Source organism: Bos grunniens, chromosome 22, assembly GCF_055505025.1.
Source record: "Bos grunniens cultivar Pamir isolate PY7600 chromosome 22, Bosgru_T2T1.0, whole genome shotgun sequence".
Classification (NCBI taxonomy): Eukaryota; Metazoa; Chordata; class Mammalia; order Artiodactyla; family Bovidae; genus Bos; species Bos grunniens.
Window position 1 is genome coordinate 30,323,593 of NC_141186.1, and position 13,099 is coordinate 30,336,691.

Genomic DNA, 13,099 nt, shown 5'->3' on the forward strand with positions numbered 1-13,099 from the left:
AAGAAGCTAATACTCTTTTGAGGTACAAGGAACTGTCTTGTGGGGCATGTGACTTTTGTGTTAGGGTAGTGTCCCCTCCTTGGCCGAGGCCGGGGAGAATGGGCAGTCCCAGCAGAAGCCCGGTGTCTTTCTGCCAAATCTTTGCAGGTGTAGCCTGGACTCTGTGTAGAGTCACCCACAGTCCCTCCTGTTCAACTGAGGACGGATCATACCTGTTGAAAGTAATTTGTCTGTATTTTGGTTTTCTTTTGTAAGTGCTTTCTGAATGCTGACTTACTCCATTTTGATATTTCCTCCTCCCTCCTCCACCTTTTCCGCATTTCTAAAGTGAGGGTATAGTTTACAGAGAACATGTCCATTTAATATCATGTACCTATTAAATTCAGGATGTAGTTGACGGAGAAAAATATGGAAAGGAAAACAGTTCCTGTAAACTTTGAGTTTAACTTGACTCTGATCTTCTCCACTCTCTTGAATTTAGCTGATATCTACATCCTACATACAGTCACAAGACTTTATACTTGAAAGAAACTTTTGGGTATTATCAGGTCCATTTGACATAATGTATAATCTACCAACAGAGATTGTCTTTTGTGAAAGGACAGGGGACTAGCCAGTGTGATGCAGCTGAGCATTGAAGTCTGAGGGCTAAATCCCAGTCCAAGTTTCCTTAAACAGGGAACACCCTCTAACCCCAAAGCAAGTCACCCTAATCATGCACTAAATATCTGATCCAATCTGGACACTGATAGACACGTACATAATCAGACGCCCTTTTATAAACAGCTCTCATTCTCTCCTGAAGCAGCGTCACGGTGTGGCGTTGTAAAATAACTTCATTATTCCGGGAGGTGGGGCTTTGCTATAAGATGCCCAACTCCAAGGGGATCCCAACTTCTGTGCTTTCATGAAACTGACAACATCCAGATCGATCACACGGTGGCGCTGCCTTCCAGCCGAAGGTCCTGGCTCAGCAGCATAGTGTATTCGGCTCTGTTTGTGTAATTACGTTAAGATTCTACTGCCTATTGCTCTTGTGGTTTTATAAAACTTTGATGAGATGCTACCAGTAGAGGTTTAGTTCCCCTACACCTAATAAAACTGTGTCAACGATAAAACACTCCGGATGTGGTATAAAAAAATCTCAAATTTTAGGCTCTCATTGAGCCTTTGAGCAGTTAGGAAGAGAAGGAATGAAATAAACCAACCTATAAGAAATACCAGAAATATTTCATCATATTGGGCAAATATTGTGTCCAAGGGGAGAAGTGCAATTAGAGTTGGATTCTTTCGTCTGTGTTTGCTTTCTAAATTTGAACCTCCCCTTAAAAGTGTAAGTCTGCTGTTCACCTTTCCTGTATCGATGTTTCTATCACATTCCACTCACTACAAATGAAAGTAGAGGACTGCCTGTAGATGGTTTATTTCCTAATGGAGGATATTCAGACTGATTACAAGAGAGTTCGGTGACTCAGGATTGTAAATGCCTGGAGAACTGCCTCAACTGCAGAGAGGAGTCCGAAGGTGAGGAGGAAAAGGTTAGGTATGGGAGTGCAGTGAAAAACCCCTAGGAACTCATCTGTGTAGCAATTAGGGTGGGCCATTCCTCTACATTTCCCACGAGGAGAAAAGCCCAAATAGATGACACATATTTCACACATCTGATAATACTGCTCTCTTTTTGTTTTCTGTTTTTACGTATGCGTCAAAATCTAACAGCACTTCTTATTTAGGTTAACCCATTGAGGCTCAAAGTCACTGTCTTATAGATCTTGCTGATGCAACTGACTCTTCAAAGAAAACTCACAGACTCTTAGAATTTTAGGGTGGAAGGGACCTTTGAGATCATCTATCAGGGCTTCCTGTCCCTTAGCTTGTAGAAGAATTACTGGGGTGCTTCCTTTCTTGACCCCAAACCTAAGAGTTTCTGAGTCAGATACCTGCCTTTTTAGCAAGTGCCCCGGTAGTTCTAGTATGGGTAGTCCTTAGACCCCCACTTTATGAATCCCTCATTATATCCAATCCCTAGATATGACAAACGAGGAGAGCATCCTACCCCCTACCCCCCAAGCTCTCTCAGGTGACCTGATTCAATTGGATAATACCAACAACCTTCTGAAACCTGGAGAAAGCCATTATTACTTAGACTTGAAAAGATGATGCTCGTAAATAAGAACTTTATGGCTAGCACCACAAGTAGTAATAAGTAGCCCATCTCCGGAAGTCCATAATATAAAACCTTTAGTACAGAGTGGTAGGCTTTTCTCTTTTCTAAATACCATTTCAGCCTGTTAAGAAAAAAGAAATTAATGTTCAGAAAAAGTAGTTACCCCATATGTGCAGTAACTACTTTTCTATAATGTCTTATGGCATCTGGGGTTCAGCATCATTGAACAAGATTAAATGAACGTTATAGAGCTATAAAATTGCATGTAAAATAACGCAAAACTGTTCGAATGACTATCAAGCCCATGAATGAATTTCCACTAAAATTAATTGTCATTCCTAGACATGGCTTAGCAAAGCTGTTACTAAACTGGAAGGATTCTTTGATACATAAGAGTATCAAATAAAAAATCAAGTAAGTGTTCCTTAAACCATGTTAATGATAAGTGAAAGTCATCAAGAAGTCAGTATTATTTTGTTCATCATTGCTACTACAATTGAGAGTCCCATTGTATATGTGTGTGTGTTTTGAATGTACCTTACTAGAATATCCAATAAAATAGCCTTTTGGATATTCTCTGGTGTCCTTCAGAAATCATGAGGTTGAAGAAATCTGTCTTACATGTTTTTGTTTTGGTTGTTTCCTGAAAAAGGTGATCGACTCATTTAACAAAGTGCATGATTTCTTCATGACAGTTTCAACTTCTCATGTTGAAGTCAGAGAATTTTTCTGAAACTTTTATTTTGGAAGTGTTTGAGATTTACTAACCTGGCAACTTTACATGAGAGAAACAAGAATGAGGTAAATATGAGCATTTCTGAGTTTTGTGTAGAACTTTTTTTTTAACATACAAAGAATTGACTTTTAAAAAGGTTTAGCAGGTAGAAATTTTATTTTTAGCAATTTATATTAATGAAGAGTGGGGAATATTAAAGGACATTGAGCATTTTAATTAAGTTATAGGGTTTTTTTATTTTCAAATAAAGCTATTAGTTTTGGTGCATATACATTAAAATTCCCCCCCACCCCTGAATTTCTTAGCCCTTAATCAGATAATATGGCAGGCAGCCATTGTATGGTTTTACCAAAAGATTTTAACTGTCTTCTCAGTAATTAGTTATTAACACGTCACCATTCCTTTGTATATCTTCCTCATTTGAGATTTCAGCTTCATTGAAATTGTACATAAAAGGACCTCAGAGCTTAGACAGTGGGCACGCTTTAGCTTGGGACCTCCAGCACCATTTGTCCCAAATCTAAAATTTTATCAGTCTGCCTTCACAATTACTCATTCTTTTTGAACTGTGTTACCTGTATAAGTTGAAGCAGGTTTATTTGCCTGATTTCTTGGGTCTGCCTGTGCCCCCTCCTCTCCATGGTATACCATCTGTGCCCTGTGCTTTTGGGGCCCCTTCACATATGGCTACAAGCTGGTGTAATGCCCTTCCTTTTGATCTGGCTTCATCTAGTGATTTGCTCAGTATTTTTAAGGTCAGACTGAAGAGTTTTCTGTTCTAGTTATTTTTGATTTTATATTGTGTGTTGTGTTTGATGTTTCGGATACATGTGAAAGTTGCATCTCTAAGTCAGTAATTTTTATTCCAGCCTTTGGCAGCCATCAGGTAAGACTAGACTGTAACTTTCTTACTTGAAAACGTGTAGTGATTTATGTGTTTAGTGCACATGTTTGGCCTTTTCATGAGAAAGTTCTTACCGTTTTCTAATTTGGGACGATACTGCTGTGAATTAGCACTCCTGTCTTTTAAGTTAGAACTTCGTGAGGTTTGTTTAAGCGTCCGTTAATTTGTAGAACTTCACATCGAGATTTTTGTTAATCTGTTGCCGTGAATTTTTATGCTGTAATTAGGTTCTATAGTATAGAAATGTAGTCCCTCAGGTTTAGAATTTCATGCGATGTTATTTAACCACATTGCTTCATCTTAAGAAGGTCCCAGGTATATATGCATTGACTGTCAAACTCTGTTTATTCCAGCACCTACTGCAACTTTCTGTCCACCTGTTTGAATGTGCGTGAGCATGGTATCTGACCCTAGTGCGTTGCTGTGGTCCTCTGACAGGAAGCAGTATCTCTGTTTATTCTACTCCCTTCTTGAATATATTTGGTGATAGGGCTCATCTTGGTGTCTTAGAAAACACATTTCATTTACTTGCATTCTTTTTTTTTAACCCTCTGCCAAGAATGGTTTCATTTTAGAATAAGCCAATCATGCTTGTTCCTTTTTTGTCCCCCAATTTGCCCATAAGATTCAGTTGATCCTTATTTAGCCAAGTAGATTTACTCGTGCTTTAGAGCTACCCTGTCCCTTTAAAAACAAACAGAAGAAAGCAGCAAACTCTTTCTTTTTAACTTTGTATTTCATGTTGGAGTTCAGTTGATTAACAATGTCATGTTAGTTTTGCGTATGCAACAAAGTAATATACATGTATCTGTTCTTTTTCATATTCCTTTCTCAGTTAGGCTGTTCGAGAATATCAAGGAGTTAGGGGGCTTGGGATTGTCATGAAAAGCAGCAAACTCTTATTTTCTCCCATTCATCTGCAGACTTTCCTACCTTTCCCTGTAAAGCAAACAATTTTCAGGATTATGTATATGATGCCCAATTAATTTTAACCCAGTGAATTTCATGCAGGTTTTGAGGGACAGGGCATAACACTCTGAAGGCTTTGAGATTTCCTCATATCTCCTCTTCCGTTTGAGTCTGATAACTGCAGTCGTGTATCAGTCTGCGTTTTATTACCTAGCAGTTATCGATGCACTTGTGGAATGTGTTCTTGGTAGTTTTATAAGCACAGGCTCTGCTTTCCCACCTAAAATACAGTGTTTTCAAGACCAACACCAGTGACTCTTTTAGTGCAGTAACTGCTGTTAAGGAATTTTTAACTGCTTTTGCTAATGAATGTAGTTTTTAAAAATCTCTGGAATCCTACAGGAAGGTAGGTCTTTTGTTATAAAAAGAAAACAGTAGCATTTACAAGGCTCAGCAAGTTAAAATGTGTATCATTGAAATATGTATCTATTTCCCATCATCTGGCTTGGCCGTGGTGCTGACTAGTGTATTTCTTGCCAGAGAAAATAAGTTTAAATCATAAGCATATTTAACTAGCAAGCATAAATCATAAACCCTTCCAGTCATGAGCATACTGAACTCTGGTACCATTTGCACAGATGGTATGGTTAAATGTGTGTGCTCCTCCCAGCTTCAAAGATGTGGACAAGCTTTTACTCCCTGATTTCCTCTCGTTCAGGAAATTTAAATCATTTTTTTTTTTTTTTGCACACATAGAATTCTAAAAAATACAGACCTAGAGGAAGGTTTCAGGTCCTAGGAAAGTTTGGGGTTTTGTGACTTAGTGGAAAATAATGGAAGTGAAGGTTCAGCCCTAAAGCAGGATGCCCCCTTTTAAGGCAAACATGGTTGGTGTTTTGTGAAGATAGTCAAGTTCTGAAGGACAAGACTTTGATTTTCAGAGTGTATCTTTAAAAAAAAAATCACAGAGCCATAAATAAAATTTTAACAGAAGTCCCTTCTCTTTCAAAGAGTGTTCCCCAGGTGGCTGGTTCTACAGAAATACTTTTAGATACTGCAAACAAAGCTCCTATTGTAAAATTTATTTTTAAAAGTCTAGTAAAACAATAACACATCCCTACTGACGTGCATTGTGTGGCAAAACGTTAACATTTTGGAAGCCAGTAAGTGTATTTATGTACTCACTGATTGTGTTTTATGAAACATCACTTTAAAGACCTTTTTATTGTAAAGTAAAACAAGAATATAGAAAACCACCCAACACAAATGTATAGCTTAGTGAATTGTTACCAAGGGAATATCCTTCTAACAGCACCCATCTTGAGGGATAGAACTGGGTCAACTACCTCAGGAGCCCCAGTCACGAGTCTCCTCCTGGTCACGGCCCCCACCTTCCCCACTAAAATAACCATTACCGCGACTTACAGTAACACTTCCTTGCATTTCTTTCTGGTTTTATCACCCAAGTGATAAACCTTACTTTATATTTTTGTGTACAGAAGCTCCGTTATACTTGAGAAGGTTGAGTTCAGAAAAATTATTTATAAGCCCTTCAAAAGGTAAGTGTAGAGTGACACTCCGTAAACAGTTGCTACCTACAAGTCAGCCGTTGGGCAGAGTTTGGAAGGCTCCTTCTGAGGTATGCTGCTCTGGTCATAGCTATGATATCACTGAAAATAATAGCTAACGTGTATGGAGTTCCATGCACTCTAATCACATGGGTTAATGAATGTCCTTCACTCCGAAACTCTAAGAGGTAGATCTCATTGTTGTCCCAACTTTCTGTATGTGGAAACTGAGGTTCAGAGAGGCAAGATAATGTGTCTGATGTCTGAGATTCTGTATGAGTTTGCCTCTAAAGGAAAGGATCTACAGCCTGAAGAAAAAGATGGAAAAGTCACTCGCCTTATTAGTTCAGTGTTTTCCAGATCCAGAGAGTATAAAGAATTTGCGTAAGGTCACAAAAACAGTCGGTGGCAAAGTTGCAGGCAGACCCCTAAATCTTGTGGCTGTTAAAATCAGTGATCTTTCCTTCATTCCCTACCTTCTGTGGAAAAAAGGACGCGTTTTCTAATCTGCTTCTCTTCATCATTTCCACATGAGCAGATTTGACTTGCAACCAGTTTATAACTAGGATGCACCACCCACTTGCTTATTTTCTCAAGATTTTAACTGGGAATTTAAAAAGTTTATATTCGAGGCTTGCTTTCCTGCCTCGCTTGAGTGCCCAATCTGTGGATGCACATGCCTCACACTCTTCTCCAAAGAATGTACAAGAATAACACATTTGACTGGTGTGGATGGCAGGTGAAAAAGAATTACTGGTGTAGTGTAGGCCCTTCCACATATTCATGGCCAATTCTGGATTATCCCAGCACAGATGGATCATGCAGAATCCCTATTCTGCTTCTGACGTGACCTTTAACTATTTGTGTTTGCAAATGCTTCTACCAGAGACTGCAAAGGAGAAGAGCAGAGATGATGGAACTTGATTCCTTGACCAGAAGGTTAAGCATCCTGGTAAAAACGTTTGGTTATTTTGCTGGGAGACTCTGGGATTCTCTCTGGGTTGAACCCCTCTGGGATGCCTGACTCAGGCTTGGGTGTGAGCCTCTAGAAGGGAAGCAGACTGGACAGCATGCACGGGGCTTAGTTTGGAATTTGTTACTGGATGGAGATCCCGTGAACTTGTGTCTTGACCAAGTCACTTGTCTTCTCTAAGCCCCAGTTTCCTCATCTCTAGGAAGGAAGAAGGTGGAGCCTCTTCAACGCAAACAGCATAGTTAGGCACCCAGCTCAGTACTTTGCTCTGCAAAGCAGTAGTAAATACTTCCTTAGGTTGGCTGTATCCATGAAGTTCATCCAGTACAGAGAATGGAGCTGATCCAGTGAAACTTTCACAATTTCCTCTTAAGGGATTGGCCCAGCCTTAGCTGTTTGAGGTCCTGTAAGTTGTTGATGGCAACACTGGCCAAACTCACTAGTCTCCCAACCGCTTGTTTACTGATCGTTCTACCTCATGACACCCTATTGGGAAAAACAGATCTACCTTCTTCACTTGAACTCTATACCTGGCTTCTGAGTCCATTTGCCATGAACCCATTTAAAACCTGAATGAACTTTCCAATTAATTATTTTCTAAGGACGTGATTGTCTTCATTACTCAGGAATATAAAAAGGAAGTTTAGTTGATTAAAATGTTTCCAGGCTGAGGAACATTGTGTTGTGTTAGTCTCGTATTGTCCAGTGTGGCTTGCAGGCCTGCAGACGTGACCTGGGATGAAGCCTGTAGCAGGCTCCCAAAAAGTCCCTAAATAATAGGTATGTTTTTTTAATCCTGGATACCTTAAAGACACATTGATAGGCATTAATATAACTGAGATAAGGATTATATAGGATATTGACTCATTCATTCAGCTAGTATGTATTGAACAGCTAAGACATGCCAAGCACTGGGGATAAGAAAATAAACAAGACATCATCCATTCTTTGAGGAGCTTACAGTTCAGGGGATGGGTAAATATCATTGAAACTTCTGAACACTAGATGGTAAGAAAGACAGGAAATGGTTCTTAAATATGTTTGACTTCCGAATGCCTACACATACTGCAAACTCGATGCATGTTTGAATGAAGGAATGTTTGAATGTTACCCTAAAATATCCTTAGATTTCTAAAGCTGAGTGTTTTCTCTAATCTCAGCATTGTTTTAAAATTCTCTAATAATAGTTTTGACAATGAATTCAGTAACCACAGAGGCTGTTTATAATTTGTTGGTGCTTTTCAAACATCTTTCAAAGCCAAGCGAGCCCTCGACTTCTGCTCAGTAATTCACTGTCTTTATGTCTCTACCTGAGGGGTAACTGTCATAAAACGGCCTGTGCACCAACATGTTAAATATGGGAATTCTTACACTGTGGAATGTCTAAAGATTGCTTACTCTGTCATTTTTAAAAGCCTGTAATTCCTTATAAAGCATATATAGCATCTGAACAAGAAATATGACACTAAGTCTCGGATTAAATAATATCTCGGGGCCGCTACCTTATGCATTTTCAGCAGTTTGGGAACTCCACTAAGTGCAGGTTAACAAGCCCAGAGCATCATAAATGAGCATCTGTCCCATGACCCAGCTGGAGACCCCTCCGATTATTCATTCCAGAAGCACGTGCTGACACCGAGTTCAGCCCTCTCGGCTCTCCCACTCTCCGTGGTCTTTTAAGATTGGCAGGAGGTCAAATCCTTCCACCCCTGCGCTTTGTGGCACGGCTCAGTGTTCTCCGGGTCTTGCTTTGTAGCCCTGATAACTCTATTTTCAAAATTAAAGTAAACAAAAAGAGACCCTGGCCAGGGAGCAATCCAACCCTGAATGTTTATGTGGAAAAGGCTTTGTGTTTTGTTTTGTTTTAAAGTCTTTTAAATGAGAACAGGCAGCTCTGAGAAGAACTTGTTCGATTCGGCACCACTGCTGTTTTGCCCGCTGACCTGGACTTTTGCAAGCCCAAGTTCATCCTTCCTCTTCAAAGGCCTGGCTCTGAGCTGATCACACATTTTCCTTGATGACAAATTAATCAAACTTGATTTCTTGGATGAGATGGATACAAAAGAACTACAACTCCCCAAGGCCCGAAAGTCAATACAGCCCTTCTGGCTCTGATTAGAGTAACAAAAGGATATCTGAGAGGCATCTTCCTCCCGCTTGCGGCTGTGGGACGAGCTGAAAGCCAGCCGAGCTTGTAAAGGAGAAAGGCCTTATTAAAACACATTTCAGCTGCGACCCAGTGAACGGCGAGCCCCCCTGACAGAGAAAATGACTTCTTAGTAGATGCTCACCTTTACTCAAGAGCAAAGTTTCCGCTTAAAAAGACCAAGAGGAAGTAGTATATTATGAATCTGAAATGTTTATAGATCTCCCCTTTTATGTTTCTGCTGTGAAGATGAGGTTAAAAAAGGAAGAAAGAAATCCGTCTGTGATATCTGGCAAATGTTAGATATAGCCCTGAGTTTGGATAAGGAAATTGACTTCTACCTGGTTAGAAAGGAAATTCCCCAAGTCCGGGGGATTTATGTACCTGTGAAAGCAGGCCTAAGACAAGGTAAGGGAATGGGCTTCAAAATGCAATTGCTGTGGGTCTGCTCTGACAACCCACTCAAGGGAGAGAGCGAGAGAAGCATTCTGCTAAATCGGGGAGCGCAGGATTTCAACGCAAACCCCTCTTAGCAGCTTTGTCATCCGCCTGTTCTGTGGGGCATCCAAGGACACTGCTTGCATCCTTCTTGTGATTGCTCTGCCTTCTAAATTTAGAAGAATTGCTGTTGCACAATATATGGTCCCCTGACTGTCCTGGGCCAGTTTTACGCTTTCCCCAAAATACCTTCACAAAATAAAGGGTTCATACCTCGAGATCACAATTTTGAAAAGAGGTCTGGGAAGGTTTTTTCCCTCCTCCCCTGTAGTAATGGAGGCAACACATACACATCTACACACTGTTGGTTCCCCTTCTATAAGTTTGTAGGGTCTGCTGGCCCACAGCCCCAGTGTCGACTGATGGTTGCTACATGTGGGCAGAGTGAAGTGGGGTCATGTGGGACCATCTCTCATGACACTGGGTTTGAAGATCCCTCCTCCAAGTATCTTTCTGATCCTGACAGGTCGTTTTCAAAATGTCTGTAGCATTCATTCCAGGACCCTTAATCACTCAAAGCTGTCTTTGAGATTCCCGCAATGAGCAAATTGTACAGAGGTTCTGCCTGCCCCTGTGAGGCAGCTCCAGCGCCACCCTCACCTCTGCCCTCTGACATGTGGGCTCCCAGCTGCAGCAGCCAAACTCTCATGTCTCTAGCCCTGCACCGCAATCACGTCCTGCTCACCTCTTCCTGGTGCTCTGAGGGGGAGCCCAGGTCCCCTTGCCCGTCAAGCCTGTTCTGATCTCTCCATCTTGAGTGGAGCCCTCCTCTCTCCGAATCTAGGAGATACCTGAATTTCTTTGACTCCCCACCCCTCTATGGCCCGTGGCTCATTCTGGGGTGTGTGTGTATGAGTGTGTGTGTGTCACTTGCCAGGCTGGCACTAACTTGGCATTTTCACATCGCACCTCACCCCCAGTGCTAAACACTGAGGCTCTGCTCTTGGTTGAATGGAGGAGCCACTTTATCAAAAGGCCCATCAGACATCCCATCTTGAGAAACCCATGTACCGTTCCTAGGGGATCGCTTTTGTGGCTGGAGAGAGCACTCTGTTTGGATTGAGACCATTTCCCATCTCCCTACACCGCAGCCTGCCGGTTTTGTGACTCTGAATGAGCTGCCTGACTTCTGAGCCTCCTTTGCTCATCTGGGTAACAGGAAAGATGAATGCCCCTATCACTGGGTGGGAGGAGTCAATGAAAAAATTATGCATAAAGGCTCGTGACAAACTGTTAAGCGCTCTTCTTGTGTAGGTTTTGATGTTAATGTCTCATGATATTTGCAGTGTTTTGGTCAAGTTACTCTGGGTTTTTTGTTTTGGTTTGGTTTTTTTGTTTTTTTAAGGTATTTGGCCAGTTTTTTTTTTTTTTTTTTTAATCACACTCTGAAGTAGAGTCCAAAAACCTTTTGTTTTATGAAAAAATTTTTTTTCCTTTAGGATAAAACTAATGCATGCTCATTTTTAACAAATGTGAACAATAATGATGGTAGCTGGCCGCATCCCCGGTCACCTTTTTTATTCCTAAATGATTAGTAGGAAATAACAGTGTTTATGAATATCTGAAGATAACGCAAGAAAACTGGGCCAAAGTTGGGGCAAGGGGAGAAGGCAAAGAGCTGTACAGAAAGTAAGGGACACTGTATTGGAAAAAGGAGGCAGCCAAGCAACGCGATTAGCCTGGCGGAGCGCCGCCGCCTGCCCACAGGTGGTGCGGGTAACGAGTGATTAATGAGCAGCACGTGTCTCGTCCGCGTGTTTGACTACGTTGACCGTTACGCTCCGTCAGCGTGGTTCTGCATTCTTGACTCTGCTCGGGAGGTGGCGGTTTGAAGGCAGAGAGAACCCTGGGGGACTCCCTTGGACCTAAAGAGTTTAGACCGCTTCCTCCCACCCACCCCCAAGAAGAAACGAACTCGACCCTCACCCGAATCGACAAATTTGCATCGTCTTCCCACCAAGAAGCAGAAATGGTTGCCCCTGAAGAAACTTCAGTGGAGGTTTGTGGTTTTACGTCTCATTCTTTTGCTTGTCAGTGTTGTGTGCCGTCTTCCCGAACGGCTTATGCCTCTTGGGTTCATGTCGCTGAATTCTAGTCCGGGGCCAGCGTTGTTGCTATTCACAGTTTCTTCTGGACGGTGGGCTGGAGCTGGAGAAGGTGCCGGCTTCTGAGAGTGGGAAAATGGGACTTGCTGCCATCTTCTCGGGATTTGGGTTTCCTCAGTGGCTGTTGCGAGTGTTTGCCCACGCGGAGCCCTTAGACAAGGCAGCCCTAGAATGTCTTAGATGAGTCGGTCAAAGGGAAAGTGGTGTGAGTGCTTTGTGGGGACTGCGGGGACCTCGGGGCCCAGAGAGCGGAGTAGGCACTCTCTGCTCGTGGAAAGGCATCCTTGACGCCTAGTTGTAACATGGGCCAAGTTGCCTCAGTCATGTCTGACTCTTTGCAACCCTATGGACTGTAACCCCCCAAGCTCCTCTGTCCATGGGATTCTCCAGGCAAGAATACTGGAGTGGGGTGCCCTGCCCTCCTCCAGGGATAGTTATAGCATATGCTTGTTCTAATGAATATCTGTTGCCATTTCTCTTGTCTATTTCATTTTATGTGTTTCGGGTTTTAAGAAATTTTAAATCTCATGTTGCAGACGAAAAATAACTAATGAGTTCCTAGATTGAGCTGCTGGGGGACAGAATGTATTCACCTGGGACCAAACGCTGGTTTTTAAAAGCAATTTGCAGGGGCTTCTCTGGTAGCCCAGTGGTTAAGACTTCACATTTCTAATGCAGGAGGTGCTGGGTTCGATCTCTGGTCAGGGAAGGAAGGTCCCATATGTGGCAAGGTGTGACCAAAAAAAACCAAAAAAAACAAAAAAACCAGCTTGTGTTCAAAGTCTATTACAGTGATCCACTTCTTACCTCCAGTTCTTAGAGATACTTTCTTCACTGCATGGGTTCAAAAGTATCTGTTTTTTAAAGCTGTAGCAATTTTGAGGTTAATTTGTAGCAGAATAGGAAATAAAGCACTCAGCTCATCACATTATTTCTAAGTCACTACCTATGTGTAGCCCCTCAGCTCAAGCCTGATAAAATAACCAATGTGGTTTCCTGCGATCCTTGCCGGCCTCCTCCCAGTTAACTAGATGGAGTCCTCCAGAAACAATTAAGACCAGCTGTGCTTTGGGAACTCTAGTAAGGGTTTGAT

At 41.8% G+C, this 13,099-nt stretch overlaps 1 protein-coding gene across 8 annotated transcripts in view; it reads left to right on the forward strand.

Moving 5' to 3' along the window:
• Positions 1–5,380: 5,380 nt before the first annotated feature.
• Positions 5,381–13,099, forward strand: part of FOXP1 (forkhead box P1) — a 721,956-nt gene continuing 714,237 nt past the window's right edge. For all 8 annotated transcript variants that reach the window (XM_086366737.1, XM_086366736.1, XM_086366748.1 and 5 more), the window contains exon 1: positions 5,381–11,900. The gene's annotated coding sequence lies outside the window, so the exon portion shown is untranslated. The remainder of the gene's footprint in view (positions 11,901–13,099) is intronic.